General features: G+C 37.6%; 1 pseudogene; it reads left to right on the top strand.

Annotated features, from left to right (window-relative positions):
• Window positions 1-23,706, top strand: part of LOC103725441 — a 38,726-nt pseudogene extending 15,020 nt beyond the window's left edge.
• Window positions 23,707-25,101: the final 1,395 nt, after the last annotated feature.

Below are 25,101 nucleotides of genomic sequence, written 5' to 3'. Positions count from 1 at the left end.
ATATGTATGATGTTAAGTGGAAAAAGCTAGATTAATGGTAAAACTTTTACTATCAGAAATAAAACAATTATACTTTTCATTTAGCATAACATTCAAATTGTTACCTTAAGGAAAATGTAACATTTCATCTGGCTAATAAGCTAATTTTAAAAATTGAGACATTTGAATTGTAGCCCTGTGCTTTCTTTATTATTAGAGAGATGTGAAGTGAAATTAGTTAATGATACTTTTTTAGACACCAAAACATTTACATATGTGACTTTTACACAGTATTTACTAGTTTAATTTCCCCCATCTATTATGTACATATTAAAATCACTATACCACTTCTGTATATGCAATTGAAGGTATCAATTTAGCACACACAGAATAGAGATATTCTGTCCCGACCCGCAGGACAGTCAACGTGGGTTTCTGGAGGGAGGAGAGGGGACGGAAAGGGACAAGGGATGCAAAGAATGGAGACAAGACAGGCTTTCTGATCAAGTCTCATTTAATGAACATTCACACAAAGTTTTTATAGGGAGGAGAGGGGGAAGTTGGCAGGGAAAATTCCATTGAAGTAGAGCAATTCAATTAACAGAATGAATATCACAATAACACCACACCAATTGATCACAGAGTAAATTCCATAGTAACATCACAATTCTATATAGCAAGTTATAAATCAATTAAGAGGTTACACTTGTATGATTACAGAATAATACCAAAGTTTCTTAGCAATTACATGAGAAATGAGGGAGTCTCTCAAGCGTTAAGTGCCCAGGTTAGAACAACATGTTTGTGAGAGGCTTTCAAGTATAGTCATCTGGTTAATCTCAAACCAGGCCAGCCTTGATGTCTGAAAAATAGCTTTGCCAGGAATCAGGTCTTGCTATTTCCTGGGGTAGGAGCCTACGGCTCCCGACAATATTCTTCTTTATCACAGTACCATTCACAACAGAATACTTATAGAACCATTTGAAGTGAGGTGTTCTTCAACAGATGACTGGAAAAAGAAACTGTGGTGTATATACCTAATGATGTATTATTCAATCATAAAGAAAAAGGAAACTACTGCAATTTCAGCAAAGACCATAGAACTAGAGATCATCATATCAAAACAAATAAGCCAGACTAAGAAAGACTTTGCTTTTTCTCATACATAGAATTTAGTGGGGAAATGTCATCAAGGCCAACAGAAGAATTTTAAGAATTAGGAAGGGTAAATGAGGGAATAAATATAAAGGTGGCCACAAACAGGGTGACTATGATCAAAGTACATTACGTGCACTTATAGCCATGCTATTTTGCACATTACTTTGTAAAATTAATACACAGTAGTAAAAACACATTAGTCATGGTGTTTTGGAGAGCAAATCAAATCGTAAATGAAATCCCAAAAGATTATAATTTTTCCAGGTAACATACATGTGCCTCAAGACAAAATTGAAAGAAAAAAATTTTTTAAAATGCCGTGATCTGTGTTCAGTGGAATATACCTTTAATCCCTGCACTCATGAGGTAGAGGTAGGCAGATCTCTGTGATAGCAAGGCCAACCTCGTCTTCAAAGAGAGTTCAGATTACTTGGGCTACAGGGAGACCCTGTCACAAAACAAACAAGCAAAATAAGAATACAAAATCATTCATTCCAACCATTAGTTAAATAAAATTTTGAAATACAAACAAAGACTACCAAGCATGCAAAAAAATATTAGCTATGACTGCAAAAGAGAACAATTTTGAACAGAGTAGATACAGAATTGACAAAGATATTAGAATTAAATGATAGGGAAAGAAAAATGGATACTGTATTTGTACCCCAGTTGTTAGAATAATGAAGCATAATCATGAATCTATTGTGAAAATCTAAGCAGAACTTTGAATAATGAAAGTTAAAGTATCCAAGACTTTAACTATTATTTAATGGGTAGATAAGTATTATGCCACAAATCAGTCATCTAAACACTCAAGAAAAAAAAGTAGGGGGATGAAGAGTTCAAACTCAACTTCTGCTTCCTTGTGACTCTGAAACCAGCCAGGACCATATGTGACCTATGTCCATCAAAGAAAAATAATATTAAATGAGATCAATAGCACATTGGATGTTTCAGAAAATTATGATTACTCCTTACGTGTAAGATATTAAAGAACTACGAAACCTTCCATTCATTGCCAGTGTCAGAAAACTTTAAAATTTTTCAGTATTTTGGTTGTGAGCCTGAGTCTTTAATTCCTAGGCTAGCACTCCAGCCCAAGTAAGAGTGATTTGTAACCCCGAAGTGAAATGATAATTGGCCAGTACTCAGAGAGCAAGAAGCTGCAGATTGCTTATGCCTGAACACAAAACCACTTAAAGAACTCAAATTAGATACAAGAAACATCAGACTGAAGCTCAAAAAATGAACTAAGGTAAAAGAAAGTTCAAAAACAATTCAGGAAAAGTGCATTCACAAAGGAGACATGAACATTCAAGAAAACACAGCCAAAATAAAGTAGGAATTGAAAGTCCTATAAGTCCAATTTAAATGACAAGAGAAATTCTCACATGCAGAATGAATGAAGTGGAAAAGAGAATAACAAGAAGGTATGATAAATTGGAAGAACTGGAAAATTCAGGTGAAGAATATGAACTTAAAAAAAAATAAACACAGGAATGGAATATGAGGAAATGGGGAATACCATAAAAAGGTCAAATCAACACACCATAGACATAGAGGAAGTAGAAAAATCTCAGGTCAATGGCACTGCAGATCATCAACAGGATTCCAGAAGAAAATTCCCCTAAATTACAGAAGGACATACCCACACAGATACAAGAAGCACACAACCAACAATTAGGGCAAGAATAGAAATCCACCTTGGCATATTATTGTAAAAACATCAAAAGTACAAAATAATGAAACGGTACTTGAAAAAGTAGAAGAAAATCAACAATTTACAAAATAATGGAAAATCCATAAGAAATAAAGGTAGAAACAATAAATACCACAAGAACCTGAGGAAAGTATTTCATGTTTTAAAACCACAGATGTCAACTCAGAATTCTTTACCCACAAAAACTATCGTAGTTGAAAGGGAAATAAGATTCTTTTACCGATAAAATACACTAAAAGATTTTCTCTCCAAAACAGCACCTCTACAACCCAGTACATAGGACCAAAGGTCTGAAATACAGAAACACAAAATCAAGCAAAGATCACAAAGAAAAAATGAAATGACAGTACCCAGTCCACTCATTTGAGTAATAACATTATCATCGGCATCAACTTCCCAGTCAAATGACAAGGAATAATCAAAACAAAAATCCATCTATGTGTTGTCTGCAAGAAATTCACATTACCTCGACAATGGACACCACTTAAAGGTGAAATGACAGAAAAAAGAAAAGTTTCAAAGAACTGGCACTAAGAGGTAAGTAGGAATAGCTATTTACTTTCTCTTATAAGCAGGTCACCCATACAAATATTAGGCCTAAATAAACATGCAAATTTAAATGATATCATACAACAAATACTAACAGGGACCTACAAAATATTCCACAAAGCACCAAGGAATATACTTACTACTCAGCAGCCATGTGAGTTTCTCTAAATTAGAACAAAAGTTGAGAAATACAAAAACCTCAACAAATACCAAAAAATTAAAACAATTCGTTGTATTCTACCAGACCATAATCCTGTAAAACTTGAGATCCACAGCAAAAGATCCTTATGTAAATGCACATTTCCATGGATAATGAATGATTGCTATATCATATATGGTATCAAGAAAATAGTAGTAAAGCACATTAAAACCAGTCTTAAGAGAGAAATTTATCCCTCCAAGTACCTACATTAAAAATGCAGAACGAGAGCTGAATTGGCTTGTGGTTAACAGTATTGGTTGCTCTGCCAAAGAACAGGTAATAGAGTCCCAGAAACTATATGGCAGCTAAGAACCTTCTGTAACTCCAGTGCCAGGATATCTGGCATCCTCTTCTGTCCTCTCAGTTTACTGCACAGAACCACTTAAATGCATGCAGGCCTAACACTTGTACACATAAAATAGACATAAAAAGTGTTTTTAAAAAGCAGGAATAGCACCCAAAGAAGAATTAATGGCACGACTAAAGTACTTGAAAAGCAAGAAAATAATGTAAACCAAACCAAAGAGACAAGAAGAAATAATACAAATCAGCACAGAGATCAATGATATAGAAACAAAGAAAGCAATACAATGAATTAATGGCACTAAGAATTTGCTCTTTGACAAGATAGAAAAGACAAACCAACTCTTAGCCATATAAACTGGAATAAATTGCAAATCCCAATCTATAAAACTAGAGACAAAAGGTGAAATATCGCAGAAGGCATCAAAAAGCACCTGGATATTGAAAGGAAATACGTTAAAATACTATACTGTATTAAATTTGAAAATCTAAAAGAAATACAAGAATTTCTCACTTCGAATAATACAGAAAGTTAAACCAAGATGAAATCAACATTTCAAATGGACCCATAACAAATAAAGGAATTGAAATAATAATAGAAAGCCTCCAAAATTAAAAAAAAGAAAAAGAAAAAGAAAAAAAGCCTAAACCCACATGGATTCACAGCAGCATGGTCTTTTTTTTCTTTTTTCGTTTTTGTCTTTTTCACACAGGGTCTCCCTGTAGCCCCACCTGTCCTGGAACTTGCTATGTAGAACAGGCTTGCCTCAAACTCACAAAGATCCGCCTGCCTCCCAAGTGCTGTGATTAAAGGCTTATGCCACCATGCCCAACATTTTATAAGACTTTCAAATAAGATATAAAAGGAATACTACTTAAATTAATTGATAGAGAGGGTGAACACTCAAACACTTTTTATTGTCAGTTTAATTGAATGAAAACAAAACAGGTAAACATATAATAAAAGAGAAAACTAAGGCCCATATCCTTAATGAAAATAGATGGAAAAAAACCTCAGCAAAACTGTTGCAATTTGCATTCAGGCATACATCAAAAACATCACCCAAAATGATCAACACCTTTATTCCAGAAATATAGAAATGGCTAAATACATGTAAGTCAATAAGTGCAATAAATCATATAAATGGACTTAAAAATCACATGGTAATCTCAATAGAGGGAGAAAAGGCCTTTGATACAATCGAGCATGCACTTATGTGAAAAGTCCTAGATGGAATTGGCCTTGAGGAAACCTACCTCAACCTCATTCAAAATGGAGAAATACTGGAAGCATTCCCATTATATCCAGGAAACAGACAAAGCTGCCCAATATTGCCACTCCTTTTCAATACAGAGCTACAAATTATGTCTAGAGCAATAAGATGAGATAAGAAAATTGAAAGGGTAGTAATTGAAAATGAAGAGAAATATCTGTGTATGATTAATATAATATGTAAGAGATTAAAAATTTCACTCAAAAAAATTCTAGCAGTTAATACTGTAAACAAAGACACAGATTTTCAAACTCAATTTTCAAAATTTGTTAGCCTTTCAATATCTAACATACAGCAGAAAAAAGAATACATGGAAGTCCTCCCCTTCATAATAGCCTGGAATAAATATAGGGAAATCAGAGATCTCTATAATGAAAATGGTAATCTTTGAAGAGATTGAGGAAGACACTAAGAGATGGAAATATCTGTGTTTACAGATTGGTAGAAATAATATTGTAAGAAATGATCATTCTATCAAAAACAGTTAAATTGGAATGCAAATCAAAATTCCCATGACATTCTTCACAGAATTAGAAAAAAAATTCTAAAATTCATGTGTAATCAGAGAAGACCCCAAAAGCAATCCTGAACACTAAGAGAAAGGCTGGGGGAGGGTGTTTACCATACGAAATCTCAGGAGGATATATTACAGAGCTATAGTCATAAAACCAGCAACGTACTGGCAGAAAAACAGACGTGTAGAACAAATGAACAAAATAGAAGACGCAAGCGATAGTGCATGCAATTTCAATCATCTGAATTTTGAGAAATTGGCCAAGAATACACACTGGAGGAAAGACAGCATCTTCAACAAATGGGGCTGGCAGAACTGGATATGAAGTTATAGAAGATTCAAAGCAGACCTTTATCTATCACAATGCACAAAAGTCAAATCTCAGTTTATGAAAGGCCCCAATGTGGAACCTGAAACTCTCCAAACAGAGATGAAAACATAAGCAATGAGCTACTACAAGACAGACTCAGGAAAGGACATTCTAAATGTAACTACCTTTGATATTCTAGATAGCTTCTGTTGTCCAACTTGACACACCTAATTGGACAGAACCACAAATAAGGAAGTTCCTCTATGGCTTTGTCCTGAAGGCATATCTGAGGAGAATTTTCTTGATTGTTGTTTGATGTGGAGGGTCCAGTATATTGCGACTTGTGATACCTCTGGGCAGATTTTGCTTTATTATATAAGAAAGCAGACATAGCAAGAGCCAGTGGAGCAAGTCAGTAAGTAAAATGACCACATGATCTTTCATCCAGGGTTCCTTCCCTATTTCCCATGCAATATGAGCAGTAATCTCCACAATTTGGTTTTGGTCAGTGATTTTGTCACAACACTAAAAAAATATAAGCTGAACCTTTGCTCAAGAATTAAGGTGAACTATTGACAAGTAGGACCTCAATAAAATAAAAACCTGTGTGGCAAATGAAAGAACCAACTAACTGAAGAGGAAAGACACAAGATGGCCAAAATTCTTCACCATCTACACATGTCATAGAGCATTCATATCCAGAATACAGAAAGAACTAAAAAAACAAGACGCAAGAAAATATAAATATATCAATTATTTAGTTATATCATTTCTTTGGAGATTCCCAAGGACTATGCCTAAGCCTTAGGTGGCATGAAATCCAAGAGGGATATGTGTTAGTTCAAAGAATACTGAAAAAAGACATACAAAATATATACATGAGTGTGTGTGTACAGGGGATGTCTATATAACAGGAAACACAGTGGAAGACAGGAAAAACCTCCTATCGAGTTGTTGGTCATGGTACTCCAAGTTATCACAGACAATATCTAGAGCCCTTAAATCTACCTAGAACTTAATGTAAGACCTCATTGGTTACTAGAGGGCAAACTTCAGTCACGAAATCTGGATTTATGGAGGTGAAACCAAATTGGAAGCCTCGTCCCTGAAGAATAGATGTCGTATTTGTGCATACCATGGAAGTTGCTAATGTAAACAATAAATCAGTGGTCTAACAGCAAGATAAAATTTAATAACCAGAACAATGCCTGGCATAGCAATCTATCTCTATCATTGCAGTACTGGAACTATCATTTGGGGATAATCGATAGCTATCTAATCAGACTTAAGGCCCATTCAATGGGAGGAATATATTTGTAGCACTGTAAACATATCTAAGCATGGCTGAAAAGGTCATAGCTCCTAATGAAAACCCTATGTCTGTCACATACCTAGATAGATATAATTTCTTTCTGTGTGCAACATATGGGTTATTATATGTAGAGTCAAGTAAACCTGTCCCAACTCATCAAAGAAGCTCGGTTCCACAACTTGTCAAACACATAAAATAAATGTCTGTAGATGACTAGCCCAAAGTGACACATCTACAATGGGATTTATGCAAATAAGACTCATGAACCATAGCAGAACATGGGGTAGAGAGAGTGATAATGAATCTTTCAAGTTTCATCAGCAAATTTCCTCATGCAACAGAGGTCAATTATCACAGAATGCCACAACTACAAACCTTAAAGAGTGAGGGAGTTCAGAGTGCATGTTGCAGGATATTAAACCTGTATTAAACCTAACCAACTCAGAGCTAATGCACATTTCTGGAACAGTGGGTGTAAAAATTGTAAGATCCTGAGATGGTGGTTGATGGCAATGAAACAGAGTTTTCTATGCTTCTGGCAACTGGCTCATATTAACATACAGTATTGGTGACAGGATGCAAAGGTCCCAAGCAAACTCAAAACAGAGAGAATTCCAGCAAACAACTGGGGATATGCACAAGAAAATTCAAGGTTATCGAAAGCTAATGGCTGAAGGAGAGTTGGTCTTCTTTAAGGGAGTGATGACTAGATCTGTTGACCAGTTCCATTTGTTGAACTCACCCGAGGGAACATCTGGAGATATAAACATGACTTGATGCTCATTATCACATAAGACAGAATGTAAGTAATCCTGTGGGTAGCACTAGGGAGAGGCCCAGATGATTGAGTGGTTCTATATATTAATAAGATGCATTATATGAAATGAGTAATAATTAATTATATATTAAAGAAAGAAAGCACTTGATGTACAAAGTACAGAAACACAAACTAAAACTAAGAATACAGATAGAAATTAATAGTAACAAATATACAAGTTTATTAATAACTTGAATTATCTGTGTTCTCAGCTCCCCAGTCAATTGACACAGAATGGTTGAATGGAATAAGAAAAAAAAAACATCTATTCCTTGTCAACAAGAAATTCATTTTACATCCAAGTATATTCATCACCTGAGGCTCAGAGACTGGAAAATATATTCAAACAAATGGCACTCTGAAACCAGCAGTATCTGCTGTAATATGAGAAAAATAGAATTCAAAATAAAATTAATCAGAAGAAATAAAAAAGTCACTACAGTTTGGTGAAGTGTAAAATTGAGCAAGAATACATAACAATTGTGAGTATAGAGGCACTAAATTCTGGTGTACCCTGTTTCAAAAAAACAGTACTACTGGACTTCAAGACACAGATTAACCACAACTAAGTAATAATAGGTGAAGTCAATACCTTATTTTCTTTAATAGACAGGTCTTCTCGACAAAGAATAAGCAGAGAAACTTCTGGATTAAATGATATCATGTATCAAATTGACCTGACATTCAACTACAGAATATACCACCGAAGCACCAAAGGAAACACATTCCATTCATGATTTCATGCATCTATCAAATCTCAATTAAATAAAACTGAAATCAAAATCCAAAGAAGCTGTTGTAACTACATGTCCCCTTGGAGATTAAACAACAGACTTCTGAGTAAGGAATTGTTGAAAAACAAATAAAAAAGAAATAAAGAAAGACACAAAGGTATTCCTTCACCTAAAATAAGAGTAACACAACACAATGAATACTCTGGGATGCATCCAAAACAATCATAAGCCAGAAATTTATATCTCAAAAGGTCTGCCTTGAAAAATTAGAAAGAACATTAATAAATCATTTTATGGTACTACTTAAGAAATTGCAAAGGCAAGAACAGACCAAACTCACAATCAACAGATAAGAATACTAAAAATGAGTCGATTTAAAAGAAATAGAAACCAATAAAACAACAAAAAGACTCAATGAATCTTAGAGTTGGGTCTTTGACATGAAAACAAGACATATAGTACTCTAGCCACCTAACTACAAGAAAGAAAGAGTAAATCCAAATCAAAAACATGAGAGACAAAACGAGAAACATCCCAGAAGACAACAACAGTGCCAGAGCATTATAAGGAAATGATTTATAAACCCATGCCCCATTAAAATTGAAAGTATAAGAGAAAGAGTTGGGAGCTGAATATTCTGTGCTGCTAGGTGCAGGCTGCCTGCTTCCCCCAAACCTGCCTCGGAGTACAGCCAACAGGACATTGGCAAAGCCTTTTCTGGCTGACCCAGGGTCAAGACAAAGGGAGTTCACCTCAGGAGAGCAGCTAAGGGGAAATTGGCAAGGCCTGTCTTAGCTGCACCAGGCCTGCGCCTGTACTTGGCACTCTCTGATAATCAGTCTCCAGGTGCATGTCTTTCCCTTAGTAGTTCTGCTTAGGGAATGATTATACAATTAGATATGATAAATGAAACTGTTTAGGTACGTCTTTGTTTTAGAAGTTCTTTTTGTCTGCTGTGGATGCAAGCACATGTGATTAACAAAACTGTGATTATTAAAAATGGAGCTTATGGTTTTGTGCTGTATTTCTATGGTAGATTTTTTCCTGCTTTGAGACAAGGTATAAAAACATTCTTATCCTACAATAAAGCACCTGCATGGTCATCAGCCTGCAGTTCTCCTGATCCCAGATGTTTCTGTGTGTCTCTTTTTTCCTTAATCCCCTACCCTTCCCACTCAGGTTTTTCCATCCCCAAAACTGGACTGCTGCAAGAAAGGGACGATTTTCTAAATTCAACATATACAACAAAGTTAAACCAAGAAGTGATCCAAAGTTTATACTGACCCATGCCAAATAAGGAAAGTGAAACAGTAATCCAAAGCCATTCAACTAAACAAAAAAGCCCAGACCAATATGAATTCACAGCAGACTTTACCATACCGTCAAAGAAGATCTAGAGCTTATATAATTTAAATTGCATAAAAAGACAGAAATATAGGGAGAACTCTGAAACTCCTTCTAGTAAGCCAGAATTGTCACATCAAAACAGGGAAAAAGTAAACAAAAGATGAATATGCCCATATCCATAATGAACACATATGCAAAAAAATTCAACCAATCCTCCAAAACTGCATGCAGACACAGATTAAAAAGATTATTGACCATAATGACATCAGCTTTATTTCAGAGACGCAGTGATGAGTCAATGAATATAAATCAATTAACATAATAAATCATATAAATTGACTTAATGAAAAAAATCATGTGATCATCTGAATAGATGAAGTAGAGAAGTTTGCCAAAACCAAGCATTCATTTATGATTGAAGTCATAGAGGTACTAGGGCTGGAAGTAACATACCTGAACTTAATTAAACTATATACGAATATGCACAGTCACTATCATTCTTAATGGAGAAATATTGGAAGCATTTCCATTAAAATAAAAAACCCACGAAGATGTCCACTATTCCCTTTTCTTTGCAGTATAGTGCTTGAAACTCTGGCCAGAGCAATGATACAAGAGAAAGAACCTAAACGGTATCGATTATAACAGAAGAGGTCAAATTGTCACTATTTGCAGAAGATATGATTTTGTTACATGAGAGAACCCAAATGAGAAATCTGGTAGAAGTTATCATCACTTTCATCTCAGTGGCAGGATATACATTCAATTTACTAAATTTAATTACCATTCTATAAAAATAACAAACAATCAAGGAAAGATATCATGGAAACAATCTCTTTCACAATGATGTCAAAATGAACGGTATCTTGAAATGAACCAGATCAAAGTCATTGAGGACCACTACAATGACAATAATGAACCTTTAAATAAAGAGATTGGGGAAGACACAAGCAGATGGAAAGATCTGCCATCCTCAAGACTGAGTAGATTAATATTGCTAAGTGATCATCCTTCCAAAAGCAATTTAAAGACTTAATGCCATGCAGTAAAAATTCCCATGACATTCTTCACAGAACTAGAAAATAATATCCCCAGATTAATATAGAATGACAAAAGACCCAGGGATCCAACACAATACTCAATACAAAAACCAATGCTGGTTAAGTTATTATACCGGATCCAATAAAATATTGAGCCCGGCATGGTGGCACATGCCTGTAGTCATAGCATTCAGGAGGCAGATGCAGGCAGATCTCTGTGAGTTCAAGATCAACCTGGTCTACATAGAGAGTTCCAGGGCAGCTCAGACTACAGGGAGGCCCTGTCTCAAAAAGACGATAAAAAAAACTTAGTGACATGTAATAATAGAAATGGATGGCATTGGCAGAAAAACAGACATATGCAGCAATGGAACAAAATAGAAAACTCAGATATGAGTGCAAGAAATTTCAATCACGTGGTATTTGACAAAGCTGCCAAGAATACACACTGAAATAAGACATCATCTTCAAAAATGGTGTTTACAAAATTGCATCTCCACATATAGAAGAATGGAATTAGGCCCATATATATCACCCTGAAGAAAAGTCAAATCCAAATGGATCTAGTATCTCAGTGTAAAACCTGAAACACTAAAATAGTTACAAGAAAACATAGTACACTGCAAGATATAGGTACAGGAAAAGCAGTTCTCAAATGGCTGTCAGTTGCTCAGGAGTTAAAGTCAACAAATGGCAAGTGGGACCACATTAAACCAATCATCTTCTGTACAGAAAAGGAAAGAGATAGAGAATCACCATCAGCAACACGTTGACAGGGGATAAATAGGTAGAATATACAAAGAATTCAAAAACCAAAAGCAAGACATCAATTTATACAATTAAGGCTATAGATTGGAACAGACCCCTATAAAAACATGAAATAAAAATGGCTAAGAAATACCTAAAAAATATTCAGCCTCCTTGGTAATTAATGAAACTCAAAACAAGACCTGGTTAATACTGCATGTTTCCTTAGTAAGAATAGTCAATATCAAGAGAACAAATGACAACAAATGCTGCTAAGAATGTGGGGAAAGGGGAATCCCCATTCATTAATTGATGGAATTGCAACATGATGCAATCACTGACGAAATTAATGCCCAGAATTCTTTAAGAAGTAAAAATAAATCTACCATGTGGTCCAGTTATACCGATAAAAAACATTTACACAAATGACTCATATTACTGCAGAGATGCTTATTCAGTAATGCTTATAGCTGCTCTTTTAATAAAAGCCTAAAAATGGAAAGAACCTAAATGCACCTCAACTGATGAATGGAAAACAAATATACGGTACATTTACACAACGGAATTCTACTCAGTGGTAAAGAAAAATGAAATCATGGAAATTTCAGGTAAATTAATGGAACTAGAAACTGGTATACTAATTGAAGTAGCAGGGACTCAGCAAAACAAGAGTGACATGTTCTCTCTCATTTTCAGATTTAGATTTAAATCCATGTATGTGAGTATATATTCTGATGTAAACACAGGATCCAAGAATATGGAAGGAAGGGGGGAAAGGGAAAGAAGGAGCTGAGTTGGTTGAGGGGGGTATATAGTAGAATACAAGTGTTACCAAGAAGTAAATGGAGAAAATGAAATCTTTATCGGGGGAGTGAGGAGGAAAGTTTACACAAGGGGAGAGAGAGGAAAGAAAAATAATTCACTTGTGGTGTGAAAACCTACTGAAATCTCTTAATATCCTACTGAAAAAAAGCATATACTTTTATATCTGCATCAATATCTATCATTTATTTATCTATCACCTATCATTTATTTCTCCATCTATCTATCATCTAACTATCATCTGTCTATCATCTATCTATCTATCTATCTATCTATCTATCTGTCATCTATCATCTATCTTTGTACCTTTCTGGGTGATTGTATACAGCTGGATGTTATATAAAAGTAACACAGTGCCAGGCAGGAGAAACTTCCCACCGAGTTATTGGTCAGATCAGTTCAAGAGAGCCCCAACATAAAACAGGCTATTGCCACAGCCCTTGATAGCCTCCCAGAAATTGAAGGTAAGACACTATTTCTGAAGTGGCAACACACTGTGTACACAAAACTAGGAGGAATGGAACTGGAACTGACTTGGAAGCATTCGTTTCCAAACATTCACATTCACTCTGATGATGAGATTTCATAGAATCAAAAGCTAATCAAGGAGAATATCATTTAATTTTCCAATCCAGTTGTAAATTCAAATAACCGCAGTGCTGATTGGTGGAGAAAACTAATTGTATCAGTGCAGTAGTGGCTTATATATTTTACTTACTTACTTACTTAATTAATTAATTTACTTAGAGAAGAAAGTGTTTATTTGTCCTTATGGGTCCAGAGGGATAAGCTTCCATCATGGCTGGGAGGCATGGCAATGTGGTGACAGGAATAAGAAGCTGAGAGCTCACATCTAGAATCAAAAACCATCAGGCAAAGGCCAGACCCAGGCACTCTCCAGTAGTCTGCTCAGTAGTGGCGCTTTTAATTTGGAGTAATCAATAGATGTTTATTTGAACTTAAAACCCATTCACTGTGAGGGACCTCATGTGCGGTATTGTAAACATAGCCAATAAACATGGCTGAAGTGGTGATATCTTTTAGGTGAAATGTATGTCTTTCACAGCCGTGGACAAACATAGTATCTTTCTGTATGCTAAATATATATCCTCGTATTTGCAGATAAGTATACCTGTCACCACGCATTGAAGAAGATACTATTTGCAAAAGATGGGGACTCTTATATAGAGTTCCAGAACTGACCAAGAGCAGAAAATATTTTTCTGTGAGGAGCCTAGCCATAAGTGAAACATACACAATGGGACGTCTGCACTTAACTCTCAAGAAACATAGTGACACTGTGGGAAGAGTGAGAAATAAAGCATCACTTCACTCTCATCCATGAAGCTTCTTCTTGCAACAGATGGTGATTACCTCAGAAACCACAAATGAACAACGTGTAGAAAATATGAGCCTGAAGAGTTTTGCCTGCTGTCTACTCCATTTCTCTCATCTGCCCCCTCCCCATACCCTGCAGACCTCTGCCATAGGCAGGCTCCAATTCCTTCACCTTACATCCTAGTACTAGATTCTTAAACCATAGATCACTAATTCCCTCATGAAGCAGTACTCCCACCACCAGCTTCCCAACCTCTGGACCAGGCAGACAGGCCTGCTCATCCAGGACTTTGGTAAGTCAAATTATGTCCATTGCCTTTTGTATGTAAGAAGGCAGTGAAGACCACCAACCAGACCACACCATGGCGGGGGTGGGAGGCGGGGAACACTTTATTTGAGAGCTAACAGACTGCTGGGCAGACTCTCAGGGAACAGAAAAACTACAGCCAGCAGGGGAAGTCAGACATCTTTCATAGGCAGTTTCATGGTTGGTGTAACTTTCCATGATGTAGGCTGGGCAGTTTAGCTAAGGACTGGTTGGTCTCCCAGAAAGCAGAGGGACATTCTAGGGACTAAGCCCAAACCCACAATTTTAGAATGTTGGGAGTTACAGCACCATTTTAGGAGACAGCCAGACACCTAACATTCTAGGCTTTTGTTAATGATAAGGGGTGACAGTGGCCTTTCTTAAGCTACTTCCTGATAGACAGGGACTTTGTCATAGAGGGGTGGTCTCAAAGGCTGAAATATTGGTCTGAAATGTGAGAACAGGAAGGCAGGAAGTGGTAGGGATAACTGAGTGAATTTGGTTAAGAGCATCTGGTTTACTGTTATTCAGATCATCTGTTTGATTCTTACCTAAATATCTTAAAAGACATGGAACAATCATCATTATGAGGATGATGGGCATCAGTGATATGAGGAGGGGAAGGAAAAGTAAAGGCAAAATTAGTTAGACAAAAATTCTAGGCTGGGACACAGAAGAAGTCAAAACAGCCTGAATATTCAAATCAGAGTTTCTAGATGTGGGTTTCAACACCATTCATCTACCGAGTTTCTCTTTTCAACTCTTGTTTTTTGTTTTGTTTTGTTTTTTTTATTTGCTGTCCTGGCTAAACTCAAGTCTTGCTTTTCAAGCCCTTTGATAGTTGTTGGAGTGATTAAAATCATGGTGTGTGTTCCCTCCCAAATGGCTTCAGGTCAGGGAAAGAGAAGAAATTTATCCATTTTTTAAAATTTTAATTGAGAATTTTCTTTTTTCTTTTGTCTGCAGGTAGACACTGCAGAGTTGATTAGGCCAGGATGTGATGTCTGAAACCTGAGTAGCATTTTCTTATTAAGAACAAAGTCATTAGTGAGAAATAGAATCTTATATGATCTTAAGCCTAATGTCTGGGAAGTTCAATCCTTTGGACTCTTACAGAAATATACCATTATTTTTACTCTCTTGTTATACTTTCATGCCTAGTGTTTAAGACCATGCAGTTGGCCCAAATAAACTAATTTATTTTTATTCTTAAGGTCAGTTGAGGAGGTTCTTTAGGGGTCATATGGGCTTGGGAGAAACCTCTGGCTCCTTAGGCCTTTCTTTTACTGTTTCCTTGTATATGAAAATAAGTTAGAAGGACCTGCTTGGCTGTGAGTTTGCGTAGAAGCATGGAGGAAACTTTGCCCTGAGTTGAGCCTCATTTTGTTATCCTGGACACTGCCTTGAGTCTTTCCACTGGGGTCTCTAGGGCCTTCCTGAAAGAAGGAGAGGTGACTAATCACAGTTAAAGGACTCTTCAAGAGATGCCACATAGTCTCCCAGGATTTAGTTCACTTTGGAGGGAAAGGGAGAAAAAAACTGTCCCTTTATATCCTTCTAACAATATTAGTATAGGCCTCAATGTATGGCACTTAAACACTCAAAAACCATAGTTAAACCAATCTGGTGCTTTTTGTTTGTTTGTTTGACTTTTTGAGACAGGATCTCCCTGTAGCCCCAGCTGTCCTGGAACTCACTAGGTAGACCAGGTGGGCCTTGAACTCACAGAGATCCGCCTGCCTCTGCCTCCCGGGTGCTGGGATTAAATGTGTGTGCCACCACACCTTGGCCCCAATCTTGTACTTTTAATAACCATGTACTATGTAGATAAAGCTTGGGCAAAAACATAACATTCTCAGAAAAACCTTGACTAGACATACATTTTGTTCCTTATGCTAGTTGACTAAAAACAATGAATTTAGAAATTTAAGATTACATATACATTAGTTCTGTCTAATCCTTTAAATGTCATAACAAACCTACACAGAATTTATCAGTTGCATATATTTTCTCTTTTTTTTAATTCTGGAAATATCCAGCCATCAGTATATTCATACATAAATCTTTCTTAATAAAAAGCTCCATTTTCATTTCATTCTAACATCTTTCAGCTTCTCATTTTCTTCTGTTGAGAGAATTCCCTTCCTGGGGATACTATGCAATGTTTATCCCATTTCAAAGGTTCTAGTGTGAAACCAATGTTTGAATAAGTAAAGCTTTCCTCTGGGGAAACAGTGAGTTTACTTAAAGAGATGATTTAGGATTTATGGAGGTATATGGGAGACCTGTGTACTTGCACGGGAAAGCATTTACCCAGCATGGATGTTGAATTTTCTCTGACCTCATGGGTCAAGCCTTCTCTTCCTAGTGTTCGCCAGATTATATACTTTAGTACTTCCCAAATCCAGGAGACCATGTGTTATTAAGGCAGAGTTACACACAGGTGGCTGTGAAGAATAGCTGGATACTCAAGTGAGGGACAAATAATCCTGCTTACCCCTCCTTTAATGAAGGAACACAACCATCAACAAGCCCAAATGTCATGCTTTTTAGCAAGCCCAATTGTGAGGATCTTTAGTAAGTAGGCATATTTGAAGTCATGCAATTATTTGACTCAGAAGAGTGCTGTGCCACATCATCTTATTATAAGAATATGGAATCCAAATTACACACGTAAGATAATATAATGGGTTAATATATCTTGTGTACACACTGTGCTTTATAAGTGCCCAGGTAAACCTTGTAGAAAATGCAAAACCATTACTAATCTTTTAACTTCATGTACTTCAGAAAGTGACTTACCAAAACTCTTCAGTGCTGTAAGAGTGGGAATACTAGTTTGAGAGAAGTAACAGGTGAAAAAGCAAAATTTTATCAAATTGAAGTTCTCAGTCTCCAGATAATCACTTGATTTAAACTATGGTGTAAGCCTGGCAAAACTTCAGTAAACTTTCTTAAAAAGTTTCCCAAACATATTTGTTGTGAAAAATTATGAAATATTTAATATTTTACCTCTTCACATAATATATTTTACATATATCTACATATATATATAGAGAGAGAGAGAGAGAAAGAGAGAGAGAAAGATAGGTACTTACAATTAATTTACGTATTTGAGTAATAAGAACCATGTTGTGAGGATTAAAGGGATAACTTTCTGACCTGAAAAAGTATTTGTGCTAATTTAAAATTTTGAATTTGTATGACACTTTACTTATAAGTTAATATTATACCAAGTAAATTAATTTTAAGAATTTAATCTCATGTTGACTATGTATACAGTATAATTACATTTTAGATAGATTTTTAGTGACTAAGGTTTTGCAATTACTCTGTTGAGAATGTTTTTTGTTATTGTAAACCAAAGCTCCTTTAAAATAGACAAATTGGATACGTTAAAAAACCTTAAAGTAAATGAAAACCTCTATTGGGTTCTTCCTCATTTTTCTTTTGTCTTCCAAGGCTGGACCAATTGGTTGGGAAGAATGGCTAGAAATAGTGACTGGATATTCAGGTGAGGTTCCAGTGAGCCTGCTTGGCACTGCTTTAATGAATGAGCACAACCGTCAGCAAGCCCAATTGTGACTGTGTTTATCTATTAGGCTCAGCAGAAATCGTGATGATTGTAGCTATTTCATTCAGAAGGGACTGCTGTATAGCATCATCTTATTAAAAGGACATGGAATTTAAAAGGATTTGGAGCCACTCTTCCCAGCCAACTAGTCCAGCCTTGGAAGAAAAAAGGAAAATGAGGAACAACCCAATAGAGGGATGCTTTTGGAAGCCCCTGTCAAGAAACTCCAATGGACTTTCATATGAACATTTGAAAACTTCCCTGTTCTGACTTTTTTCTAGTTGCCTGTGTAGAACTTGCAATGATAATTAATCTTGCCTTTACTTCTCTTTCACATCTCCTATTCAAGCTTCAAGGACTATGCAATTTGGGAGTCTTTTAGATAGACCCACTGTGATGGTTTGAATGATAATGTCCCTCATAGGCTCCAAGGGTTTGGACATTTTGTCCCCAGATGATGGCACTGTTTTGGGATGTTTTAAAAGGTTTGGCTATCCTAGAGGAAGCACGTCACTGGGGGAGGGCTTAGAGAGTTCTTAAGCCTTGCCGGATCTCCAGTTGTTCTCTAGTTTCCTGAGCCTGCTGAAAGACCTAGAGTTTAGCTTCTGCTCCTCTTCTCCAGCCATCTCTGCTGCAGTGCCTCCCTGCCAAGATGGACTGTAATTCTCCTGGAACCTAAGCTCAAATAAATTCTTCTTTCTATAAATTGGTTCAGTCAGTGTTTCTATCACAGCAACAGAAAAGTGACTAATACAGTAATTGGTACTGAAAGTGGAATGTTGGCTGTGGATAACCTGACCATGTGGGGTTTTGGAGGAATGTGGAAGACTTTGGAAGTTTGGGCTAGAAAAGTGGTTCATTGCTGTAAGCAGAGCTTAACAGGCCTTTCTAGTAAACACCTGGAAGAAAGCAGTGCTGAGAACAACGGAGTTCCAGGGGGAAATAAGGACTTAAGCAGCAATTGGGATATTTTGACAAAGAGTCTGGTTGGAGTCTGCCCACAGCCAAAAGGCTTGCCTGAGGCTAAGGTGAAAAGTAATGTTTTAATTTCTCTGGTGGATGAAATTTCAAGATAGCCTAATGTAGAAATGGTGGCATGGATATTAATGGTGAATATTATGCAGATCTACAGTGAAAAAGAGCAAATGGGGCAGAAAGAAATACAGTTTGGATTGAAAAAGAGCACTAGGAAGATCAATGTTGGAGCCTTGGCATGTACTGGAGAAGATCCCTTTTATAAGGAGATTAAAGTGATTAAGGAGGGGCCTAGAGATTCAGACTTAAACAGTGGAGAGTGCCTCCAGGGCAATACCACACCCAGTTAAGCCTCCAACTTGTTAAAGGAAAATGCTGGGGGGGTGCATGGAAAAGAAAAGCTTCTAAAATGGTCAAAGCAGGCTGGAGTCCACCTCAAATTTGCAGTCAAATTTGGCAGTGTCATTCACCAGGTGCTGGCTTTAGAAGCATGAAAGATGGAAGAGTGAAGGGGTCATCCATTCTTCCTCAGAGGTTTCAGAGAGCCTCGGAGGCCAGGCAGTATGAAGCAGGGGTGCCCCTGCCTAGAGAAGGCCCTGATAGGCCATTTCTTAAAGCTGTGTAGGTAAAGCCTGGTTGGCAATGGAGACCCCAAGAAGTTCATGATGCCAGAGCTGTGATGCATTTGCCAAGAAGACCTGCATACAGGGAGTGGTACCAACACAAGAGAGAGATGTGTGTTGCATGCAGCAAAGCTAGAGAGGCTGAGCCAACTAAACCCTTTGGAAGTAAAGTCCCAGAAGCTGGACATGGAGCTACTGGATTTGGTGTTTGCCCTGCTGGTTTTCCATCTTGTTTTGGTCCGGTATTTCCTTACTATGCCTCCATTCCTCCCTTTTGGAATGGCAATGTGTATTCGGTTCCACTGTATATTGAGAGTATGTAATTTGTCTTTTGATTTGATAGAGGCTTACAGTTAAGATATTTACCTGAGTCTCAGAAAACACTGGACTGTGGACTTTTAAAAGGTATTGAGACATAGTATTGAGACTGAAAAAGACTATGTGGACTTTTAAAGTTGGACTAAATGCATTTTGCATTTTATATGGTCATGAGCCTATGGAGACCAGCGGGTGGAATGTGGTGGTTGAAATGATAATGTCCCCCATAGGCTTCAAGTGTTTGGACAACTTGTCCCCAGATGATGGCACTGTTTTGGGAGGTTTTAGAAGGTGTGGTTATCCTGGAGGAAGCACATCACTGGGGGTGGGCTTAGAGAGTTCTTAAACCTTGCCAGATCTCCAGTTGTTCTCTTGTTTCCTGTGCCTGCTGGAAGATGTAGAGCTTAGCTTCTGCTCCTCTTCTCCAGCCATCTCTCCCACCATGCCTCCCCACCAAGACAGACTGTAATTACCCTGGAAACGTAAGCTCAAATAAATTCTTCCTTCTATAAATTGGTTCGGTCAGTTTCTATCACAGCAACAGAAAAGTGACTAATACACCCACCGAAGGGGTACTCCAATTGCCTCACCCTGCGTCTCTGCTTAGCATGGAAGACGCCAGAGCTGTTGGCAGCCTATTCCCTATTGGCAATTTGGGTAACCCCTTCAGAGGATGATGTGATAAGAATAGGAGGTAGGAATTGGCTAAGAAGTTAGGGTAAAAAGACCCCAAAGAAATGTAGCCAGTTTCTTGGCTAAAAGTCAAAATGTCCTTGGGGCTGATAGCAACATACTCTGTTCCAAAAGCCAAAAGTGTCAAATGTATTTGGGAGCCTGTATCTAATCCTTAAAGGATTTTAGGGTTACTTCTTCAGAGTGGGGAATGTTGGAAGGGAGGGAATGGGCATGGTTTGATCAAAACACCTTTTATACATGTATTAAATTCCTAAAAAATTTTTGTAAAAATTTTTAAAAAATGGCATACCAACACCTCCGTCTCCTTTTCTTTTTTATCTAAATTAATGGCAAGGTCAGAAGTCAGTACTGATGACACCTGCCACATACATGCCTCTTGCTCTAATTCCTCTCTAACAACCTTCAGTTTCCCTCTTGGCTAAGGCCTCTACTTGGGGCAATTTTCTTATTCCAAATTGCAGTGGCCATGTGGCCTATACAGTCACTTGTTGACATTTATGTCCCTGGTGTGCTACCCCCAGAGCTTGCAAAGTCTCTTCCAGAGCTTCTGCTGTTTTACAAGCATCTCCATACTAATGTGGTGGCCCCCGCCAATCAAGCAGGCCTGCCACGTCATACCATCCACAAGATGGCTCCCAACCTGGGATTTCCCCCATCAACCTTGTTTGCTTAGGTGGGTGGCCTCTTCCTAGTTACATATCTCACTATCCACTGCACTCACCATGTCACTGCAGCTACCCCAACCAAGGCCATCAGGGTGTCACACAAGCTTAACATTTCCTTGGCCCACACTCTCCACTCACCCCACTTTGCTTAGACTGTTGGTCTTTTTCCCCTTATCAGGGACATCACAATTGCTCTTCCCAAATTCATCCTCAGTTTAGTCATATCCTGCCAGCTCTTCCAGTTGTAAGGTCAAATTCACTGATGAAAAGCAAATGTGGTGTCTGGTACCCTTCTCCCATCACTCTTATGACAATGCCAGGCAAGTATTCTCCAAGACCGCCATTTAGAAAATCCAAATGCGTATATTGGACTTACTGAGCTTGTGGTGCTAGTTTCGTTACAAAAGAGTGGGAATTTCCTCATTTATGGCTTCTCTGGAAAGGCCAAGCTCAAACATATATCTGGCGACATCCTGACAGCCAAGCAAAATGGTGAGAGGCCTGCGTCATTGCGTTCTTGGCTTATATATCCTTTGCCCTCTCCCTCATGCGGCTAAGGTTAACTGATTGAGTGGGAAGGGTAACTCATTCCCCCCTTCACTCCTTCTGAGGAGTATGGGAAGCGGGTGGAATAATAGCTTGTCGCTATAGTGGTCTGAGGAAATTCCAGGTAATAGTATGATACACACAGAAGGCCACAACTGGCCACGTTTTAAAGAATGAGTCTGTAAATTGTAGGATAAGACTCCTATATAGAAGGTCATCTGTGCAATGTACCCACGGTTCAGGGACCATTGTGGAAGAGGGAGCAGAAAGAGTGTAAGAGCCAGAGTTGGTTGATGAACACAAGCAAGCAGAGGCATCTAGGCCACTGGAAGCTTGCACAGGTCAACTTGTGGCAATAGTGTCATTGAGCACAGGACCCCTGTCAGCTCAGTTAAACAAGGGCCCAAAAGTGAGTAGAGGACTAGATTGCAGGCCATTCCTGTTCTGAGAACTATTGGAGACAGTGCTGCTGGGTGAGGAAGAGTATGACTTACATATGATCACTAGATAGGCTGACATTTGGGTACAAATTCCTGAATTAATAGGACATAACATATATGATGAAGTACATGAGCTTCAGTAGGGGAATGGGGGGGCATGGATGGGCAAGGGAATCTTAATTTGATTAAGAACTATTTATGGAGTTACAAAATCTCAATAAAATATATGTACTAAAAAACAGAGTGTGTGTCCTTGGGTAGGACTTCTGTATAAAACTTTTATGCCCAGGCATCAGTTACCATTGTAGAAGACTGGGCAGAAAGACTGTGAAAGCCAGTTATGGTGGAAGACTATAAGGAAACAGCAGTTTTCTAGGTGGCTGCAAGCTTGCTCATATGAAGTTATAGCGATGGTGAGAGCATACACAAGACCCACTTAAAACTCAGTCCACATAAAAACTCTGCATTGGTGGGAAAAATGGGCAATAATCTCCCAAATTTGCGAAGGAACCATTGACAGCTGATCACTGCCAGGAGAGGAAGAGGTAGTATCCTTTTAGCAACTGTCACTAGATAGGCTGATGAGTCTCCAACATATGAACCCACAATGAGCACATCTGAAGAATCAAACAAATTGATGTGCCTTAATAGAGGTGACAAAATGTGTAACATATTCAGTGTTATGATGGATGTAGATAGGGGAGGACATATAAATATGATTAAAATGCATTGTATAAAATGCCAAAAAATTCAATAGAAATTCATTTAATTGGGTCAGTTTTGACTCAGGATTTGTCTTCTCATTTAGCAACAGCACAATTCCTTCAGAACTTATTCATAAATCTTATTTAATATAAATTATTCAGTTTTTGTGTATTTCATCTAATAGAACTTAATCCAATTTAGATCCTCTCCCCTATCTTCACCCTCCTATAGCCCAACACTTGATTTCAGTGTGAAGACAAAGGTGGCATCAAGCTAGCCACATGAATGTGCCTCTTAAATTATTTTTATGTTTGTAAACTCATCTTCATTTGTGTCTGATATTTAAAATGGCTATTGGGTTTGGAACGCCTCTAACCAAGTATTTGATTAAATTTGTTTTTGACAGTTTCATACCTGCATAGATTGCATTCACCTTACTCTCATTCCCATCCTCTTAATGATCCCACACCCGTCGTCCCCACTCCTCCTACCAGTTCCTTTTCTCACACTGGCACTTTTCTGACTCTTTCTTGACCCAGTGACTTTACCCAAATTTTTCTGTGCTGCCAAGGATTTGGAACTATCCAACGTGAGCTTGGAGGGCTCAGTGTTGGGTTACAAAACTGTAGTCAAGACATTGTCCACCCCTCAAAACCCATCTAGTTCAGCAAGGATGAGGAGGATGTCATGAGACACAACTTGATCCATGATTAACTGTTGACAAGCCCAGTTCTGCAGGTCCAGTGCAGTGGAAAAGCATAAGCTTTAAGAAAAGATTTTCAGTGGGGGTGTGATTTCCTCTATGTGATATTTCACAGCCCTTCTCTATTCCAGCTCTTCTATTCTTTGTCCTCCCTCTTCAGTGATGGTTGCTAAACATTACATGGGCTGATAAAAATAAATGTTTTAACGTTTTGAATTCCTATTTGGTGTACTAAAACATATTTAACATGGATGGAGAGATGGCTCAGTGGAAATGAGCACTGGCTGGTCTTGTAGAGGACCGTAGTTCAATAACCAGCACCCAAATGAAAGCTAATAACTGCCCTTAACTCCAGTTTCGGGGGAATTTAACATCTTCCACTGACTTTCACAGTCATTGCACAGTACAAATACACTTACATCCATGGAGGGAATTCACTCCTACACATAAAACAAAAAATAAAAAAAAAATTAGAAAATGTCTATTAATTCTTTATATAATGTATGTTTTTGATGATCTCTTTATTGTACTTAATAATGTAACTATATCAGAGACATAGATATATACAGAGCATATAACTGCTCTTAAATAGTACTTTAATTTGAAGTTGAATTTGACTTCAAAGTACGCTTGCCTTTTAACTTGTCTAGAGTGTATCACCTTCCCAATGATCTTGCATGTTAAACTGTTTGGTTGGTTTAGAGAAGCATTAGGCAGGTTACAGTCCTGTGGTCTGTTGCTAGTTCTATGAATTCTGCTACAGAATTTAGCAAGCCATGAAGTAAGTACATAATGATGTTACATCTGAAATAGATATGCATGCCTGCCCCTTGCAAGGGTCTAAAGGTCTATTATCTGAGTAAACAGGTGGCTATATAGAAGTTCAGTGCTTCATCCTTTCCAGGTGTGTACAGGAGAAGGTCCTATTATTGCCTATTTGGGGAATCATGTTGATTTTCTCTTCTACCTCACAGTTTCATTTAGATCTATATGCTTAAACTAAATATGCAACAAATCCCTGCTGACTTGGTCAGTAGTGAGTCTAAAGTTATTGTATTCTGTTAAAGTTCCTTGAGAACTTTATGTAGTGTTTAACAAGCAAGTTAAAGACGAACACTGTCAATAGTTATGATCTCTAAGTCAGCCTGCAAAAGAATGATGAGACTCAGCTTGTAAAGTGTGGAGGGATCTCATATCCCTATTATCCGTCTTATACAAAACAAGCAGCCCCATAATACTGGACTATACCTACACGTTCAGGACTATTCTTTCTGATCTTTCAATTTCCAATTTGCAAAATGGGTGAGGCCTATAACTTTTAGCCAACAAGGAGATAATTGGAGTCTTAGAACCAGCAAGAAGGCAGTGATCACAAAGTGCTAC

This window comes from Nannospalax galili, unplaced genomic scaffold (genome assembly GCF_000622305.1).
Source record: "Nannospalax galili isolate Female #2095 unplaced genomic scaffold, S.galili_v1.0 scaffold7, whole genome shotgun sequence".
Classification (NCBI taxonomy): domain Eukaryota; kingdom Metazoa; phylum Chordata; class Mammalia; order Rodentia; family Spalacidae; genus Nannospalax; species Nannospalax galili.
Note: the sequence above shows the minus strand (reverse complement) of the source record. Positions and strands in the feature narration are given on the sequence as shown.